At 33.5% G+C, this 22,500-nt stretch overlaps 1 protein-coding gene across 1 annotated transcript in view; it reads left to right on the top strand.

Moving 5' to 3' along the window:
- LOC136837459 (zwei Ig domain protein zig-8-like) overlaps positions 1–22,500 on the top strand; it is a 467,588-nt gene that overhangs the window by 178,803 nt on the left and 266,285 nt on the right. The window contains exons 4-5 of the mRNA XM_067102240.1: positions 10,084–10,503; positions 16,755–16,842. The gene's annotated coding sequence lies outside the window, so the exon portion shown is untranslated. The remainder of the gene's footprint in view (positions 1–10,083; positions 10,504–16,754; positions 16,843–22,500) is intronic.

Genomic DNA, 22,500 nt, shown 5'->3' with positions numbered 1-22,500 from the left:
ATGACCGTCGCCTGGAAAGAAAAAAATTGGATAACTCTTAAAATAAGTGGGATTTTCTAAAGTGCTTCTGACATTGAAAACGGATTTGTATAGCTGGCTTTTTTTTTTTTTTTTTTAGGAGCGGGCTTAGCGCTTTCAATTCCATATAGTGAGAAACAAACTTTCACGATCCGGAATCCAGGAAGAGGGAACCTACAGAGGCGGATACGCAGTTTTCACTTTTATCCATCCAAATCCGTTGTATTCCACGTTGCATTTTTATCGGCCTGTTCTACCGTACATTTCATTTTTGGGAGGCTGCAATGATCATTTTTCCATCCGTGTGGCGATTGTAGTACGGTGCATTCGCCAACAGAAAATATTATTCCTGGTAAATATATTTCGCAGAGGCGTAGAGTGTAGGGGACGTTTTTGTTTTTATTGCTGAACAAATGGTTCCCTGGAATTAGAACGATTTATACGCGGGGGACGTTTGAAGTAATCAGTGGAAAGAATCGTTCTGATTCTGGTGTAGAGCTTTATAGATACAGATAATCGTTTTATCTGACGAATAAGCACGCACGTTTAACAAGGTTTTGTGAAATAAATCACTGCACATCAAAAGATGAATATCGTTCTTTTACAGCTCTTAGTTCTTGTTAGTTGGGTAGCATAGAACCAGGAGCTTAGCCTTATGTGACAAACTTAAAAAGGTGTATGAAATGAATAACTGTAAATGAATAACTGTTAAATGAACCAGGAGTTGCTATCGAATTTTTTTGTAACATTGCAGTTCTTTAGTTAGTCGAGTTAGCCAGATAGCATAGAACCAGGAGTTCAGCCTTATGTAACGAATTTAAAAAGGCTTATGAGATGAATAACTGTAAATAAAAGGATTGCTATCGTTCTTTTACAGCAGTTAGTTCGAGTTAGCCACATAGCATAGAACCAGGAGCTCAGCCTTATGCGACGAATTTAAAAAGGCTTATGAGGCAAATAACTGTAAATAATAAGATTGCTGTCGTTCTTTTACAGCTGTTAGTTCGTGTTAGCTGGGTAGCATAGAACCAGGAGCTCTACCTGCTGAGACGAACTTAAAAGGTTTATGAGATGAATAACTGTAAATACAATGATTGCTATCGTTTTTTTTTATAGCTGTTAGTTCATGTTAGTTGGATAGCACAGAAAGGGTGAGGCTTATTTGTATGAAGAAGACATAAAATAAGAGAAAAGTAATCATTTCAGGGGTTAGAATGGTTCCGTGGTCTTGGAAATTAAGCAGAGTACTCGGGAAAACAGGAGGAAAGAGGTGTTGTCCTTTTAATGACCTACTTCACCACTTTTTAGTTTCCGATTCGTGGTCTGGGTGATATATTCCAAATCCTCATTGCTGCTGTTTTGCTTTTGTTTCTTTGCGCTGTTGATATTGTTGTTGGAGCTGTTTTATGACACAGGAAACTCAAGCAGGAAGTAGAGAAAGTTATTTACATTAGTTTTATTATCGTAATTCATAGTTAAAGTTACTAATAATGATGATATTCTAATTATCTTTTACTAGTAGACCCATCTGCTTCAGAATAATTTGCCGATTTATAAAAATATTTTATGCTATGAAAGGATTCATCTGTCCTTGAGCAAGCATATATATAAAATATAATTTTTTTTTATTTCAAAACAAAAACGTAGCCATTTGGAACTCTGTTACATAAAACCATTTGTACATGAAGTGGATATAGGTGACCATATGGTGCTGCCATGTTATTTTTAGGAATATCAGAGAAAATAAATATAGAATTTTCCTGCCTGAACTCAGCGGGAAACAGCAACGAGCAATTTCACATGAAACCAACATTTTTTCTGCTGTTTTTATTTTTTTTTTTTAGTTTTTATCCATTCATTTGCGTATCTACAGTACATATCCAAAGTCTGATTGCTTGCTTGACTGCTGTAGTTGTTTCTTTTACTTTTCCTGCTTGTTTTTTTCATTTATATATATATATATATATATATATATATATATATATATATATATATATATATATATATATACTAATTTAATTATATATATATATATATATATATATATATATATATATATATATATATATATATATATATATATATATATATGTGTGTGTGTGTATATATAATTTTATATATAGATAGATAGATATAGATGTATATATATATACATGCACATACATACATATACATGCATACATATGTATATATACATTTCCACGAAACATTTCTAGAGGAGTATTAATGTCCTGGTCTGTAGCTAGGATAACTGATTTCTGATAGATTACTAACACAAATAACAAGTCAATAAGTATCAGCAAATCCATAATGATAAAAATTCAGTAAATAGGTCAAGGAAAATTAAAGCAAATGAAAAGGACCTTTGAAAGTGTCATGATAACAATTCGTAAAACAAGAATTGTGAAAATGTTTTCTAATTTTGCAGCAAAGGAAACAAAAGACAACATATGTTGTTTGGTTTGATATTGTACCAAACGAGTAGTACTCACTAACACGGGGATGGCACTCAACGCGAAAGCCGAAGTTAACGGTTAACTGAAATCTTATAAGATAAGTAAAAAATGCGCAATCAAGTTTTCTGTATAGCCGCTACAGCGTATAACTAAGGTCACCGGAAATATACCTATCTTTCGGTGGTCTCGGTATAATGCTGTCTAAGCCGCGGCCCATGAAACTTTAACCACGGCCAGAAGCACGATTATGGCTAACTTTAACCTTAAATAAAATAAAATCTACTGAGGCTAGAGGGCTGCAATTTGGCATGTTTGATGATTGGATGGTGGATGATCAACATACCAATTTGTAGCCTTCTAGCCTCCGTAGTTTTTAAGATCTGAGGGCGGACAGAAAAAGTGCTGACAGAATAAAGTGCAGACGGACAGACAAAGCCGGCACATTAGTTTTCTTTTACAGAAAACTAAAAATGTTCAGGAAAGATACATTGGGACAATTGTCTACAGTAGATAATAATTACCAATTTCCCCACAAGATAGATATCTTGACAACAGATATTTCAAAGACTGAAAACAAATGGCACAGAGAATAATTCAACAAAATGTCTTCACTCTTAGAGAGGTTAGTTTTAATCGTTTTTCTAAGTAATGGATTAATGAACTGGTTTAATAAGAAATGTTCGAGAAGTAAAAGTGCCCAAGTTCAGTTTGATTTTTCCAGACATATATCTAAAATCCATCAGAGTAAGGTCTTACATATTCAGATGTCCGTGATCCGCAAATTAGAAAATATAGGAAACTTTCCTGTCTTAGAAGTGAGGATATTCCGTTGAGAAAAATCGGATCTTTCTAGATAGCGACCCCAACAAAGTTCGGGGTCGTTATCTACGACTAATATTTCTTGGGTGTCATAATCTTTATGATATTTACAAGTTCCTCTTTGGGTGAGTCGGTAGAGTTGTCGGCTGGCACTCGCTAGGCCGGAGTTCGATTCTCCAGTCGGCTAATGAGGAATTAGAGGAATTTATTTCTGGTGATAGAAATTCATTCCTCGCTATAATGTGGTTCGGATTCCACAATAAGCTGTAGGTCCCGTTGCTAGGTAACCAATTGGTTCTTAGCCACGTAAAAATAAGTGTAATCCTTCGGGCCAGCCCTAGGAGAGCTGTTAATCAGCTCAGTGGTCTGGTTAAACTAAGATATACTTATGATATTTACAGTCTTTTGTTTATGTTTTTCAGTAACCCCCAACGGGCATGTACTAAACACGCCGCAAGGGTGGATACATACTGGGTTAAAACCGTTTGGGGGTCACTGTCTACGAAAGATCCGAAAAATCATCCCTGGTGTTTAGAAGAACGTCTATCATAAGATTTTCCTGATCTTAGATTGAAGAGGAAGCGTAATCGAGTGAAATTTACAGAATCATTATGAAGAATGGCATTTATTAATTCAACTGTCTATCCGTAGCGGGAAATAGTATTATGGGATAATGCTTTTAAGAACGCATATGCAAGGAAACACAGACTTAACTAGATTAATATAGTTGTCTCGCCATGATGGATAATAGTTCTTTTGATCATTAGGGCGAATTTTTTTACATCTAAAATATATTAAATAGAAACCATTTATTGATCACTTATTGATTATTCAGTGTATTCAGTGTATACTTACAGACCCATAAAATAGTTTTTATATATATATATATATATATATATATATATATATATATATACATATACATATATATACATATATATATATATATATATATATATATATATATATATATATATATATATATATATATATATAAATTTATATATATATATATATATATATATATATATATATATATATATATATGTATTTATATATATATTTATATATATATATATATATATATATATATATATATATATATATACATATTTATATATATATAGTGTGTGTGTGTGTGTGTTTTGTACTTTATGGACTTTAAGTATCTACTGAATACTTATTAAGTGACCTGATAGATTATTGTCTAGAATTTAAGTTTTTGACGTTAATATCTTCAATCCAGTTAATTCTGTTAACTCATGCTTGCATAAATCTAAAATAAAATATTCTACGGTGAATAATTATCTCAAAATAATGTGGACATTATGCAAAGCCACTTAATTAGTAAATGCCTCTTCTCATAAAAGGTCCATAAGTCTTTCTGGGATATGCCTCTGCTTCAACTAGAGAAAAACAAATTCTAAAAAGGAGTTTTCTAAAGACCCGGATGATTTTTTTTCTTTTTCAACGAAAGGTCTTCAGTCTGAAGAGGAGAAAGTTTTATTCATTTCCTAAAGACTAGATTAAGGAACACGTTCTAATGAAAAATGTTCCAGGCTTTTAGACTGGCTTTCCTGACATTTAGAGTCAGGCTCTCGAGTCTAGTTTCATATTTCTGAACACTTGTCTTTGAAAGCTAGCACAATGCAGGGCTCCCCCTCAAAGGTTCTAAGATATAGCCCTTACCACCTCCAAACGTATCGTGAGAAAGACTGATTAGGAGTTTTAGGAAAAGAGAATGCATAGGTATTTGAGTCTATTGCAACCCAAACTCAGACGATGCAGTCTGAATGGGGTGGCGAAAAGAAATATGCTTAGCGCAAGTTATTTATTTACCTTAGGTTGTAAACAAGGAGACCTCTCAAACGCCTAATGCGTAGGTGTTTGAATCTATTTCAGCCCAAACTTCGACGATACAGTCTGAATGGCTTGGCTAAAAAAGAAATGTGCTAATGACAAGTTACCAGTTCACCTATGCAGTAAGGAAAGAGACTTGGCTTGGGAATTCTGACAGGCTTTTAAATATCTTCCGGTGGTAAAGATGCCTGTTCAGATTTATTCTAATGCACTGAGTCTAGTTGCAGCATTATTTTTTTTTCAGTAAAAGCCATCCATGACCATTGTGTAACTCTATACCAACGTAATGTTAGTATTACAATAAGGAAATTATGTCCAAATTTCTATACATTTCGTGAGGTAGCAGTGCAATATAGTATCGATGAAATGACATCTAATGTTAGTTATTTGCACCCGTAGGAACTCTGCCATTGCTCTCGCTTTTGGAAAAGACCTATATCATGATAAAATCTAAACACTAAATGAAATAAATTAGTTATTGTATGTGGTCTCTCCCAGTTGAATTACCAGAACGTTGCTCAGATTCAAGGTAAAACTAACAAAATGTATATTTTTTGCCCAGAGAAATCGTAACGATTAGTTCAGCCACATATTTGGGGTCATCTCTGAAAGCACTGTAAACCTAAACTACATGGCCACACAAAAATGGAGACGTTACTCTTGCCACTATTTATAATATTTCACATTAACAATGGCAGGTCCTGCCACAGCAATTTATTACGAACACTGATAAAGTCACGTTTACACCCGCAACATGTAAAGACTTCTGAGTCACTGGACACATGAGCAGGAAATTAAACGAAAATTAGTACACACTCTCTCTCTCTCTCTCTCTCTCTCTCTCTCTCTCTCTCTCTCTCTCTCTCTCTCTCTCTCTCTCTCAACAATAGACGGTGATCACAGAAGAAATTCCCCACAAACGACGCTGAATCTGAGATGCAAAGGCAAGGATGAATCGCGGGAATGAGTGTAAAGCGTTGACAAGATGATGAACGACTGAAAGACGAGGAGGGTAAGAGCAGTATAAAGATGAGGATATGTGTCCATTTGAAACTAGACAGGGCATACAAAATTTTAAAAAGTAAATATTCCCCTTAAGTAGCGAAGATCGAGAGATTCTCTTGCTCTCTTTTGAACAGAATCGCCGTTTTGTTCAGCAAACAATTAGTTACGACATATATGCAAGAAATTAGTTGAAAATTGATACCTCTCTCTCTCTCTCTCTCTCTCTCTCTCTCTCTCTCTCTCTCTCTCTCATACACACACACAAGCACAAGCCAAGGAAACCCGATACACCCAGCACAAACATGAAACTCATCCCCTAATAAAACAAGGCAATGAAAAACAAAATAACTCGGGCTGCTGTTACTAATGAGTCCAAAGCTTCGCTAATAACATAAAAAGCATTGTAATACCTACAGGACAAAATGTGTTTGTCGAGCATCAAAGGTACGGAATAAACTTACAATTGCATCAAAGAATACCAACAACAAAAAGAATCAGGACCCAATTAAAAGGGTTAGCTTGGCAGAAGCACGAATAAAAATAAGTCGCTTTGAAAACGTTGCTTGATCAGAGCTGCCGTGGCGTGCTGCAGGAACACGCGTACATACACACGCATACACATACATACATAAACACACACACATATATATATATATATATATATATATATATATATATATATATATATATATATATATTATATATATGTATATATTTGTATGTAACATACATACATACGTGTGTGTCTGTGCCCGTGTGTGAGTGTGTGTGTGTGTGTGTGTTTACCATAAACTTTGGGTAGCTTCGGAAGGCACACTATCCTTCTGTTTATTCTCAACGAATTTCCCCTTCCCAATGGGGATTATTTACTTATGTATACATGTATATATATTTATATATAATATATATATATATTATATATATATACATATATATATATGTGTGTGTGTGTTTTTACCATAAACTGTGGGTAGCTTCAGAAGGCACTACCTTTCTGTTTGCTCTCAAGGAATTGCCCCTTCCCATTGGGGATTATTTACATATTATATATATATATATATATATATATATATATATATATATATATATATATATATATATATATTGTATATGTATGTATGTGTGTTTATATATTATATGTATATATATATATATATATATATATATATATATATATGTGTGTTTATATATATATATATATATGTATATATATATATATATATACATTTATATGTGTGTATGTATACGTGTATACTTTGCATTTTTTTGACCGTTGAGAGAAATACATATTCATCGTCGGAACAACATTTTGTTATGTTGATTTCTATATCATTAACTTTTCTGCCCGCCATTGTCTCTTATCTGTTAATAAGGCACAATATTACTATGTGTTTTATGGCGTCACCGCAGGATTTTAAAAAGTATGAGAATAATAAAATACCTTAAAGCAAGCATTACGGCTTACAACGAGGAAGTAAATTCGTATTATCGAAAATACCACCGACATGATTGGATTTCGAAGTTCATACCTTTAACCGAAGCGGAAATTGACTTTTTACCCAAAGCGTTTGAGTGTTTTCTCTAGTTTACTACATTTCTATGATCTTTCATAAACTGAATTTTTTAATGTTTTATGCGATTTACAATGTTATAGCATATTTCAATTGAGTTCTATTTAAAGTTTTGGTGGCAGGCAGTTGCATAACGTGTTTTGACTATCCAAAAGCACTAAAGAATTTCATTATTTTATTTTCTAATCATTTGATACACCAGTATTCAGTGAAATTGTACCTCCTTGAAGAAACGGTCATCTCTCTCTCTCTCTCTCTCTCTCTCTCTCTCTCTCTCTCTCTCTCTCTCTCTCTTAGTCTTTCATTTTAGATTACGTATGCAGAATTAAGAAAGTGGCGTCATAATATCTGTTATACGGACTCGTCAACCAAAGGAATTAAGAAACCAAAACCTTAGGATGGCCTCGTTTCAGAGTTCCATATAAACCTAATGAGTCAGTGGAAGTTAATGAAGGCTTTTATAGGAATTAATTAACGGCAGTCAAACTTCATTGTGCTTTCCGATGTTTTGATTGCTTTCATAAACGAATCTAGTGCCGTCGTTTCATGTAAAGTGACAAAGTCGGACGTGTAGGGAAAATCGCACTTATTCCTTTATAAAATTCTTGATTAGGGATAAAAGTGTTCGGATGCAGGAAATGGTGTGAAATATGTCGATATTTTTAGATACATCGTATATTATTTATATGACAATTCGTTCATAGAACGATCTGCTTTATGTCTGTTTTCCTAGAAAAAAAATATTGTTTTGAATGCGTTCTGCTTTGTTTAGGAAAAATATTCGTTAATACACTATACATATATGCAGTTTTAGTACTTAGAAGTCCATGATGATCATAGTAATGATCAAACAGGTCTGTTATCGATTTAAATATCAGTGAGAAGAAAGGAGAAACATATCCACCGTTATGTATATGTAGATATACATAACTGTGGATTTGTTTCTCCATTTCAAGACTCATGCTACATTGCGCATTTTTTTTAAATGAGAACAATACTATTTTACGAGTAGAAACAATCCTTTTACATAAGACTGTATAGTTTAAACGACTAACTTCTAAAGCAGTTTTCAAAACATATGCTGCCTGTGTTATTACGCATCATTTGCTTCATAATACGACATTAATAAAGGACGAATAATTAAACTTTGTACGTTATCCTATTTAGCTTAGTAAAACATTTGTTGATCGATGATACAGCAAAGGGTGAATAAATTCCTTGCCAGAATTAATCGTCTTTTCTTGTCTTCAACTTCTAGTAATATTCTTGATAGAATACACTCTTTCTTATTCCCCCTTTCGTAATATTGTCAGAGGTAATCTCTTTCATAAAATATAATTTATCTATTATTAATTATTCCTTTATTTCCAACCAATAACCTTCCTAAATCTTTTTTTTTCACCTTCTCTTCCTCAGATGTTCCTGACAGATTAGATTAATCTCTACCTTTGTCTATATCACCCTTAAGCAATTGCCAGATCTAACCTTCATTTCCTCTCGCCGTCATTTTTTTTTCTTCTAAAATCAGTCCCCTCTGGTTCTCTAGTCGTGTTATTCCCCCCTCTCTTTCTCTCCTGTCAGCATATTTCTCCGAATTAAATTCCTTCTCATCCATGTCGAGTATAACCCAATATAACATTCATATCCGACCCAATCTTTAGTCTCTTGCCCTTGGAAATCATTGCTAGAATATTAAGAGTCTTCTCTGTTTCACCCTTCTAAATTACAGTCAGAATTGGCTCTCGGTCTTTTACGCTCAAAGTTATTGCTAGAATCAGTTTTCTCTCTTTCGTATTTCAACATTAAAGAACATTGCCAGCATATTAATAGTCTTCTCTGTTTCACCTTTCTAGATCACAGTCTGAATTAGGCTTCTCTTTTTCTCGCTCAGAGTTATTGTTACAGTTAGTCTTCTCGCTTTCGCACTTCGAGGTTAAAGAACATTGCCACCATGTTAATAGTCTTCTTTGTTTCGCCCTTACAGATGAAAGCCAGAATTATCCCTCTCGCTTTCATACTCAAAGTTATGGGTAGAATTAGTCTTCTCTTTTTCACCCTTCTAGGTCACAGACAGAATTAGCCGTAACTTTTTCGCATTCAAAGTTATTGCTAGAATTAGCTTTCTCTCTTTCACACTGAAAGTTATTGCAAGAGTTAGTTTTCTCTCTTGTGCACTTCAGGATTACATAAAATTGCCAGCATATTAATAGTCTTCTTTATTTACCCTTCTAGATCACAGTCAGAATTAGCCCTCTCTCTCTTTCACTCTCAAAGTTATGGCTAGAATTAGTCTACTATCTTTCCCCACTTCACATCATCGCTCTAATGAATCTTCCCTTTGTCTCCTGCATCAGGTCTGGCGTCACGGGGAAGAAGACAGAGAGAAGAAGCTTACGAGATACGCCCACACCCTCACCCACCCCCTCACACTCTACGCCAATCCAGGCCCTACCAACCAATCCTGCCTAATCACAACCTGCCCGAGTTCAGCAACTTATCCTTCCCCCACCTGGAACACCAGAGAAGACGGGGTTCCATCCTGATGCGTAACCAGCAAGGATTCCCAGAAGGAGCCTTCCAGGACATCGAGGACCTCCAGTTCCCCGTCAGAAGCCGAGGACATGGACTGCCAGGCCAAGGATTGACTCTGAACTGGAGGGCACCACGAGAGATCCCGCTATACCAGACAACCCCGAGGGCCTGAAAAATCCGTCGCTTCTGACGGGACCTTGGGAAGAGGAGCCTCCTGTCAGGATTACAGAAGCTCATTTCAAGTAGGTCATCAATGTAAAGTCTTAATTATTCTAAGTCTAATATAAAAATATTGAATTTTTTCATAAATTTATAATACCTTTTTGTATGACTATGTAACGATTTTATATATATATATATATATATATATATATATATATATATATATATATATATATATACTATATATATATACACACACATATATATATGTATATATATGTAACCAGGACAGAATTAACACTTTTTTGAAAGTGTACGTAACGTGCTCTACGATCTTTCTTCATGAAACGGAGGCGTATGAAAGTTCGCTCACGATAACACTTACATCTATTTTTCCTCTCTCTCTCTCTCTCTCTCTCTCTCTCTCTCTCTCTCTCTCTCTCTCTCTCTCTCTCTCTCTCTCTCTCTCTCTCCGTGTATCGTCTCTCTCTCTCTCTCATCTTTTCCGAAGTTCACCCACCCGAATCGCACTCATTCTCACCAAATCAATTAAATGGACCATTTAAAGAAACGCAATAGTTTCTACAAAAATAGGTTTATTATTCAAATAACCCAACAAGAAATGAATAAAACAAAGCAAAGATTAAAATATAATAAATGAATTATCGAGTTAGATAACTAAACTCTGAACTGCAAAACACTTCTGATTAAAGAAGTCTCACTATGGCTAATAGCCTGAAAATATCCAAACTCACACATACTCCCCAAATCAATAACTAGTCATGTCAAAAAAACCGTCTACCACATGTTATTCGAAACAGTCCACACTATCCACTCTGTCCACAGTGTCCACAGACATCTGTCGGAAGAATTAAACATGATAGAAAACTCCCAAAAATATATGAAATGCAAAACACAATAACGGAAAGTGTAAAATGCATAGCCAAGATATGGCAAACGTAACATGACAAAACAATAATATAAAAGAGGTATGAATGTTCATATTAAATCTCCCACACCAGTTCAAAAGTTCATAATGATTAGAAAATCACAGTAAAAATCACAAGTTCAATTTCCTCCCATAAAAACAGAGATTTCAAACTCTACCTTATCTGCCGATTCAAAGCCTGGATCCTCTCCAAAGCTACGTCTAGACAACTGCAGTTCTATCACGTTAATGAACGATCAAACTCACTTTTAGGGCAGATTTTGGCATAATCTAGATCAAATTAACGCACGTACTCACGAATATACATAACACTTCGGAGATCACCTGACTGGCAATATTGCTGAGGAATCAAACTATTTGCTGAACACAAAGATTTTACCTCGAGTCTCTCGACCTAGTTTCATCTGACTCCATAAATTCTTTCATCACATCTTAAAGCATTGAAGCTATGAAATGCATATATGTGTCTTTTAAAATTTGTAGCAGCCATATTTTCTGAAATATATATATATTTATACATTCACATCTGTGTCTATGTATGTCCACTATTAAGGGGTGTCTCCGGAAGTGAAACAAGACATTAATTACTGCCTACTGGTGAATCATAAACAAACCTCATCTGCAATAAACGTCCACAAAATTAATTGTTTCTTATACATATGTAAAAAAAAACTTATTGGCATCACGATGATTAGCCTTGCATACACAGTGGAATTCACCTCTGCCTTGCAAGCATTCTCACACTTCTTGGATATTAAGCCTCTTCCTTTCCAAAAACTTTTCCACTTCATCTATCAATTACGTGCTATGTCTTCCTCTCCTCCACCTTCAGAGAATTTATGAATTTGATATTATTTTCACCAGCTGATGTTTTTCATTCTTTACACATAACCAAGACAGATCAAAACTTTCTTATTGATCCTTTCACTGTTGCTAACCTTTTGATTATGACTATATATCTCTACAATTTCTCCATTTCTGATCCTTTTACGTCGCAATTACTGTGCCAACAATTCACTTCTTGCCACAGTAGTAAAACTTCACTTTTATAAAGGTGAAATGGTTCAACAGTCCCTTCATACGTTCTTTCTTGAGCTTACATAGACCTCCATGTCCTTTACCGATCTGTTGTACAAACTTTGCTACTTTCTTGGCTTCACCTATTCTTTGATTAACCTGTTTGCTCATCCTACCATCATCCATTGCATACACTCCCAAGTACCCATACAAACTAGCGGCTTTCATTGTTCCACCATCCTGATTTCCATTTGCACTCATAACTTCAATCTCACTCACATGAACGTTTAGCTTTCTCCACTTAGAAAACTTTCAGACTGAATCGTCTGTCTTTCCAGAAAACTTTCAGACTGAATCGTCTGTCTTTCCAGAAAACTTTCAGACTGAATCGTCTGTCTTTCCAGAAAACTTTCAGACTGAATCGTCTGTCTTTCCAGAAAACTTTCAGACTGAATCGTCTGTCTTTCCAGAAAACTTTCAGACTGAATCGTCTGTCTTTCCAGAAAACTTTCAGACTGAATCGTCTGTCTTTCCAGAAAACTTTCAGACTGAATCGTCTGTCTTTCCAGTTTCTCTTCTTTCAGACTGATCAGTCTTTGTCTTTCATCCAAAACTTTCAGACTACATATCAGTCTGTCTGGTTTCATAAACTCCATCCATAAAGAATCGTTAAACATAACACGCAGTTTCTCTTCTGCTTCAAGATATTCACTTACTTGTCGACATTGCCTAACACGTTTCTCGTCCACCATTAAACTTATATTTGTCCTATATATCTTCCATATAACTATCTATTATTGCGTCATTAACTTCTGGTAGCATGTATTCCACATACAACTTTCTTCTTTTTTTCCCTTAACTGTCAGACTTCTCTTATATTTATTCTATAAGCTACACTTGATTTAAACGTTCCCTTCCTAGTCGACACCCATACTTTTCAAGTTCTGTCAGTTATTCTGTCATTAGTTTTACTTTCTTAATCATTATCCTACTGTAAGCCCTTATAATTCTTGCAGTTTCTTTTAACATCTCTGCCCTTATAAAAGGAACCACTCATTTCACCTATTCCTTTAGCAGCATTCCATCATCCAGAATGGATGATGGAATGGTTCCTGCTTTACTGCATCATGTAATCGTATCAACTCTTAGTGTCTCCCCATCCTTCAGCCGGATAATTACAATCCGTACAACCTCAACAAGCTTTCTACAAGCATTCTCAAGCTTAATCTCTTTCCATAACACACCATTTTTACTTTCGTAATCTAAATTTACAAACACTCGTTCCGTAGCATGTGACTACATCTTGGAAATTTACACACACCTCATATCCCCTCATCCACTCCTGTATGTTTTACCCCAACCCATTTTTCATCCGTTCTCTCTTATGATCATCTCATCTCATTATTCAAACTCACAAGGCTTACCAACATTCACCCCGACATATTTTACCCTTTATTCTTCAGCGTTAACCTCCATTTATCTCAGCTTTAGGTTAAACATTGTAGTGATTATCCAAACCTAGATCGTCTCCATACTACAACTTGTTCTTCTATTTACATTCTACTGACACTTAATCTAACATTGTTTCTTACCATTTTTATGTTTTCCAAGTATAATTTTAAGTACTTTTCCTTCCAGACCATATATTGCCAAAATTCAAGTCCCCTCCCAGACACATTTCTGCGACATTTTTCTATTCTCATTTGTTGCAAGAACATCTTGCCTATCAACATCAACATCATATATATATATATATATATATATATATATATATATATATATATATATATATATATATATATATATATATATATATATATATATATATATATATATATATATATATATGTATATATATATACTTATATGTATATACTTATATACACTATACATACATATGTATAAATTTATGTATATACAATCATTCCTGTATCTACAGAGCCATTTCAGAAAAGCACGTTTGAAACGGATATTTTTCCGTTTACCTTCCCGCAAAATAAACAGCAGAATCCTCCCTTCCGTCAGAATGCATCCGTTTCCCTTCCTTTAAGCAGAGCTCTCAAACCCCCACCCCACCCCGATTGAATTCGTTTGGAAAAATAATTGCCTCTCCATTCTTCATTATTCATCTCCAAATGAATACCCTCGTATGACCTTATCGCCGGGAAAAATAGGTTTCCCGTGTGCCAATATCCGAACGGAATGAGATCCCTAATGGGAAGCATCGAAGCCGTTTTCGCACGTCTTCGGACGGTTGTTTACCTTTAAGGAAAACAAACATTGATTCTGAGGAAGGATCATTTACTTTCTTACCGCAAGTTGTGATAGACAACACGAGGCATCGCAGATCGATGCACGGACGTTATTCTAGGGGCGGAAGAACAGACGAAGAAGAGAAAGAATAAAAAAGGGGATGCTGAATAAAGAAATTAATTAATGAATAAATAAAAGATGAAATAAAAAATAAAACTTCTGAATAGTATTATAATCTATACAGCAGAGGAGACAAACAAAAAAGCTACTGTTGAAAAAGTAGGAATAGATTAGCATAGAAACGAGAAGAGAGAGAGAGAGAGAGAGAAGAGAGAGAGAGAGAGAGAGAGAGAGAGAGAGAGAGAGAGTTTCTCATTCAGATGCCTTTTTCTCGACCCTCGGAGAAACAAAGGAACGAAATCCCTTGTGTAAGACCCACTCCAACACGCCCAAGAGGCTTCCCATTGTCTACCATTTTTAGATGAGATCTTTAATAGAATTTCACAATTGATTTTTAGTCAGGGCTTCAGAAGAAAAAAAAATGAACAGCGTTATTCATAGGCATCTAAATGATATGTATGTATGTATGCATGTATTACAGTGAATGAATGAATAATTTGAAATTATCTGGCACGGTGACTACTAGGGTCATTAATGCCGATTTCGTTTCTTGAAGAACTACATCTAAATATATATTCAATTTTAAACCATTTAGAGCTCATTCATAGGGTAATATACGTACATAGCATGCAGATGATTTATACGTATGCATGTATTGCAGTGAATGAGTGAGTGATTGGAAATTATCTGGCATCTGAGTACCAGGGTTATCGATGCCGATATAATTAAAAAAAAAACTACAAATAAATATGTATCTAATTTAAAACAATTTACAGCTCATTATGAAAACAGAAACAACAAAAACATGATTAGATTTCTTCCAGAAGACTAGCTTTTGAGATGAAGCTAAGTACGTATTGCAAGAACCAGAAGGAAAAATTAAAATTAATAAGTACCTAGCGCTTTATACTCTAACCTGAAGAAGTGTATATTAAATACTTGAAATTGCTAGGTACTTATGCCTTTTAATATTTCATTCAGGCTTTTGCTGTTCATTTAGTCACGTGATCCTAGTGACAGCTTAGCAGTATGCTTGTATGTATTTTCTGCTTACGTTTGCAGCGAGTGTATTATTATTATTATTATTATTATTATTATTATTATTATTATTATTATTATTATTATTATTATTATTATTATTATTCGGAAGATGAACCCTATTCATATGGAACAAGCCCACAGGTGCCAGTAACTTGAAAGAAGTAACAGGGGTGAAGGGCAACAGAAAGAAGAGATCATTAATTAAAAAAATTAATTAAACAATTAATAAATAAATGAATAAAAACAAATGTAAGTAAATTATTAAAATGCAATGAGCTTAAACAACTAGATCACTGAAGCTCTCTCTCTCTCTCTCTCTCTCTCTCTCTCTCTCTCTCTCTCTCTCTCTCTCTCTCTCTCTCTCTCTCTTTTCTCGGTTTCTAAACTAATTTTGTCCTACTTTTTCAAAAGTACCTTTTTTCGTTTGTTTTCTTGACGGTACAGAAGATAATTCTATTTAGAATTTGTTATTTATTTTTCATTTTGCTCATTTATTTATTTATCTACTTATTTATGGACTCACTGAGTCAATAAAAGTTTGCTCGAGAGAAATATAATTTATATATTCCCCGTAGAAGTTAGTGCCGTCAGTGCGCCTCATGCGGTGCACTGTAGGCATTACTTAGGGTCTTTGCAGCGTCCCTTCGGCCCCCTAGCTGCGACCCCTTTCGTTCCTTTTACCGTACCTCCCTTCATTTTCTCTTTCTTCCATCTTACTTACCATCCTCACTTACCATCCTCTTCTAACAATTGATTCATAGTGCAACTGCGAGGTTTTCCTCCTATTACACCTTTCAGATCTTCATACTGTCAATTTCCGTTTCAGCACTGAATGACCTCATACGTCCCAGTGCTTGGCCTTTGGCCTAAATTCTATATTCAGTTCAATTCCAGAGAAATACCTCTCGAATTTCTTCTTCTTCTCGCTTTTAACACGTTTCTCCATTCCAGGGGCGTCAACGGAAGCATCGTGGAGGCTCAGGCTGGAACAACGGCCAACTTGCCCTGTGTCATCATCAAGAGAGCTGATCACGAAACGGTGAGTTGGTGCCCACTTGTCTTTTGGACTTTCAGTCCTTTATTATGATCCTTTATGCATGTATTCCTACACACACACACACACACACACATATATATATATATATATATATATATATATATATATATATATATATATATATATATATATATATAATTAAAATGATTAAAATAGATGGCAGAGGCATGAAGAAATAAAATTAATAAAAAATCGAAAAATATAAATTTTTTGAAATAAGAAAAGTCAAAGGAATATCAACATTCCGAATAACCGAAGAAAAACTAAGATGTCTTAATGTTTAATATATATATATATATATATATATATATATATATATATATATATATATATATATATATATATATATAGATAGATAGATAGATAGATAGATAGATATATATATATATATATATATATATATATATATATATATATATATATATATATATATATATATATATATTAATCATTAAGATATCTTAGTTCTTCTTCGATTATTTGGAATGTTGGTTCTTCCTTGACATTCCTTATTTCGAAAATTTATTTTTCGATTTTCTATTCATTTTATTTCTTCGTGCCTCTGCCATGTATTTTAATAATTTTAATTTCCTTTGGTGTTTGTGTTCATCATTATTCAGTTTTACCATATAGTAAACCTACTGCACTAATTAATCGTAAATGGATATCCATGACTCTTCTGTCCCTAAAAGCTCTACAACCAATTTATTTTTCGGTGTTATATTTCGTGGACGCATTCCAAAACTTTCAGATTCTTTGAAAGGAAACGTAACGCCTGCTGAGTCTTTGCTCAACAGAATTTCACTTTTGACTCGTTGTTATTCGACCTTTATTGAATAATAATAAGCCCAATATTATTAATAGTAATAGTAATTTTTTATTATTATTATTATTATTATTATTATTATTATTATTATTATTATTATTATTATTATTATTATTATTATTTAAGTCTATGCTAAGAGAGTTTTCAAGACCTATTCTCATCAACGCCTGAGCTGATGATTTCGAAAGCTCTTCGTTTACAATTTTGTGCAATACCAACACAACTGAATTTTGTTTTGATGTTCTTTTTAACATTATTATTTTCAACTCTAAAATTTTCACATAGCGCATTTTCACTTTAAAATATAGAAATATTTCATTTGTTTCATTGCTCATCAATTTATTTTCTCGTTTCCCTAACTGAAACGGTATTATGAACAAACCAGCAACCTTTCAGTTTGCATACTATTATTAAAGATTCGTCTGAACCGATTTCGGCAGGTATGATGTATATGTGTATCATCAAAATTGATAAATTAATGTTCCCATAGATAATTTTTAATGTCACAAAGACTATAGAATAATTACATGCTTTATACAAAGAACAGTTTAATTCATCCATGATATTTCTGTCAGTCTTGTGGTATCTTATGAACCTAACCATCTTTTGACAGCGAAGCGAATCTTCACAAAATGAGAACCTTCAGAATTACATGGTGTCACATTCAATGCCTAATCAGAAAATAAGCTTAGCTTTAAGGTCTCCATCTAAAGTTTATCTTAAAAGCTCTTTAAAAGCTTCCAAGATGCCTCAGCATTGATTACAGGATTTCAACCTTATGGTTCTCAGATTTTCAATTTAAATCAGTGGTACCTAATACTTAGGGTTTCCAGCTGGTAAATTTGAGTATTTTCCCCGTCAAATTTGCCTGATATTCTGATTTTATCTCACCAAATGGCAGCAAATTCCATCAGCAACCATCAGAGAAACAGTCCATTAATAGCCAGTTTTATTTTAAAGAATCTACTTTATTTCTTTTTATGTAACTACATTTATAAAGGTGGCATTATTCCCCTGAGTATCAGTACCCGAAGCAATGCTATTCAGAAGTCATATGGGTCAGGTAAACAGGAGTGTTTGTGCCTGAAGTCCTCTTCTTATGACTCTTTGGAGTGACTCTAATAGCTTTTTCCTTAATGAGAAGTATACATTCCTCTCTGCTGTAGATGTATTCATTTTTTTATTTAGACCCAGGAGGTTTTTCTCTTCTCGTTTGTATGTGTGTATGTTTGTTTGTTTGTTTTTTTCAGCTAAGGATATAACCTTTTCTTTCACTAATGGTTTTTTTTAGTGTATCTTAGTTTTCATATAAATTCTTCCCCTTTTCTTGTTTGTATTCCTATATGACTGAAATGAGTCTTTTGGTAAATACCCACCTTTCTCCGAATATCATTTACAGTATCTCATTCACAATGAAGAACCTGTGAACATATACTATAAACAGAAGGATATTTGGCTTTAAGTGAATTATATGCATTATTTCCAAGGAAAGGAGTCCTGTGCGTTAAATTAGATCAAAGGCACTGAATCAAAATAATGTTATTTTTATAGATTTCGTAAAGCCCTTACGATCATACCAAGAAAGCGAGAGGTGAAAGCTTTGAAGGACTTCAAGGAATTACAAGAAAGTCAACAACAGAGTAAATAAAAAAAACCGCTCTTGATGAGAAGGCACAGCCTTTGAAACTACATGGAGGTTATGATCAAAAGGGACACAAAATCTAATAATAATAATAATAATAATAATAATAATAATAATAATAATAATAATAATAATAATAATAATAACTTTGGATTTGCTTCTCCATTTTAAGACTTTTGTTACTATGGGTATTTTTTTAATTAATAATAATAATAATAATAATAATAATAATAATAATAATAATAATAATAATAATAATAATAATAACTTTGGATTTGCTTCTCCATTTTAAGACTTATGTTACTATGGGTATTTTTTGTAATTAATAATAATAATAATAATAATAATAATAATAATAATAATAATAATAATAATAATAATATTTTAAAGTATTGCCCTCCAACAGTAAAAGACAAACTATCAGATGTAATTGTAAGATATTTACATTGTGATCAAAAGCATTTTTAAAAATACCCTTGGCGCCAGTTACCGAAGAATCGAATAGAAGTCACGCAAGGAATTTATTTACTCATTTTATGAAGAAATAAAAATATCACGCAAACTACAAAAGCGTCATCGCTTATAATTTTATATTGTGGCAGGACCAAGAGTCTAACAACCAAGCTTGTGAATAAAATCTATACCATAACTAATTCAGAGCAGATTGACATAAATTCATCGAAGGCGATGAATAAACTAGCAGCTTTTTGCTCTAATTGTCAAGTTTATGCTTAGAAGTTGGTTCGTCTAGTTGGATACAATGTTGGCAAGCAAAAGCAAAGTAACTTTTTGTAAAGCACAGAGAAAATAATAATATATATATATATATATATATATATATATATATATATATATATATATATATATATATAAATAATATAATATATATATATATATATATATATATATATATATATATATATATATATATATATATATATATATATATATATATATATATATATATATATATATATATATATATATATATATATATACACATACATACATACATACATACATACATACATACATACATACATACATACATACATACATATATACATACATACACAAATATGCAGTCAAACATTCATACATTGATGCATGTATATGTAAATATAAATAGACAGATAGGCTAGTTGATGGAAGGATAATTAATTATCAATATTGTGGATTAAAATTTTGTTTTGAAGTGAAGAAAAATCATCTTCTTAACCATTAGCATAAGTTTCAGACAAAGACAAAGACCTGCCGAGTTAAAATTGAGCCTTGTTGCAAAATCAAAACCCCATTTCATCCCCTAAATCTCAAGAGTTTTCAGTCTTATACATTTTTGAACCACCTGTCACCCTCCATTCTCTCCACATGGACAACCCATCTTGATAAAACCCGATGTTTATCTTATATATGTTTTTGTTTTTCGCACTAGACCAGGCTTTCTTACCGCACATATACTATGCAAAAACAGTTCATCTAAATAGTTTCTAAAGATTAATTCATAGGGAATCTGATCCTCACCAGGAACAGCTAAACAAGCGCTATAGTTAATATTCGTTACGTAGGGACATTTTGGCTTCAACACATTAAGCCTTTGACAGTGGCTTGCTGTGTCGAAGCCGAAACGTCCCTATGGAACAGAGACGTTCACTATAGCGAGTGTTTGGCTGTTCCTGATAATTCATCAGAATGCTTCCTCTTTTCATTGTCACACTCACAATCCACTCTTCACTTCCATAGAGGAATGCTGGACCAACCAACAATTTACTCCTTCTCACGTGTCAATTTCTGCTCTTGTTTCCCGTCTCGTCCTAACATTTTGAACAAACCCTGCTTCCTTTTCACCCTGCCATTCACATTTACAGTTATTTCCAGATGTCTGTATCAATCAGGAATTTCCATTCGTGACATCCCATACCGGCATACGTTGTTCTTTCTGCCGAACGTTCATACGCTTTCCTATATGATATTTTATAATTCAGTTTTTTCTGCTCACACAAGTATTAAAGCTCTTCACAGTCTTTGTAACCTCTTTTTGCTATCTCAGGCTACGTCATATGCAAGCATCAACCTTTCTGCAATCATTGGCAATCCTTGTTTTTATTCTGCAAGACTGGTACTTTCACCTGTCCTTTTAAGAACCATGGTTGCATTTCGCACTTGATTCAAGTCCGCTTTTACCATATCACTCTGTCTCCAGTCTGCGTCTTCTTCATCAGTCATCTTCCACATTCTCATACTTTATCTTTAGCAATTCTGTAATACATTTTTTCTAACTGGCATTCTGTGCATAGAAGGTTTTCGTCTTTACTAGCAAACTTAACGAGCAACTGCTCAATAATAAACTCTTGCATGTCTATCTGTTTATCTATCTATCTATCTATCTATGTATCTGTTAATATATATACATGTAATTATATATATATATATATATATATATATATATATATATATATATATATATATATATATATATATATATATATATATATATATATATATATATATATATATATATATATACATACATGTACATACACACATATATATGTATATGTGTGTGTGTGTGTGACAGCAATCATTTCAACACAATGCTTGTTTAGGTATCCTCTGTAAGGTAGAAAAGATGAAGGAAAAGGTTGAGTCAACCTTTGCTCAAGAGTTTAATTCATTTGAAGAACACTTCAGTGGAGTTTTCAGGAAGGCCGAAGGACAAATCAGTCATCTCCTTTTTCAGTTTTGGACGAAGGTTTATACTTTCTGCTAACCCCGCCCCCCCTCCCTCCGCCTTAATTCGTCGTATACTTATTTGCTGGGCAGCCGGTTACCAAATACTTCTTGTCAGTCATTCACCAAGAGATGGTTAATTTTTATTTGATTTTTTATTTATCTTGTTCGGCATTTTACCGTAATGCCAATGACACGCAAAGTCAGTAAACCAACGCCAGTTGCTGGTAAAATCCTTCACCAAACTGCATCAAGCTGTAGAATTTTAACCCTATAGTGGTGTTTTTTTGGCGGGTGGTGGGGGGGATAGAGCCACGGAATATTTATTGAAAATCTGGTTAAATCTCATGTAATTGTAAAGAAAATATCGGTTCTCTTTGATTAGGTTAAGGAAATAAGCGCAGTGCCATCCAGATTACTGGAAAATGGATGTAATTGCGTCCAG

This window comes from Macrobrachium rosenbergii, chromosome 59, assembly GCF_040412425.1.
Source record: "Macrobrachium rosenbergii isolate ZJJX-2024 chromosome 59, ASM4041242v1, whole genome shotgun sequence".
In the NCBI taxonomy this organism is placed as follows: Eukaryota; Metazoa; Arthropoda; class Malacostraca; order Decapoda; family Palaemonidae; genus Macrobrachium; species Macrobrachium rosenbergii.
The sequence above is the reverse complement of the archived record's forward strand: the minus strand, read 5'-3'. Positions and strand labels throughout refer to the sequence as shown.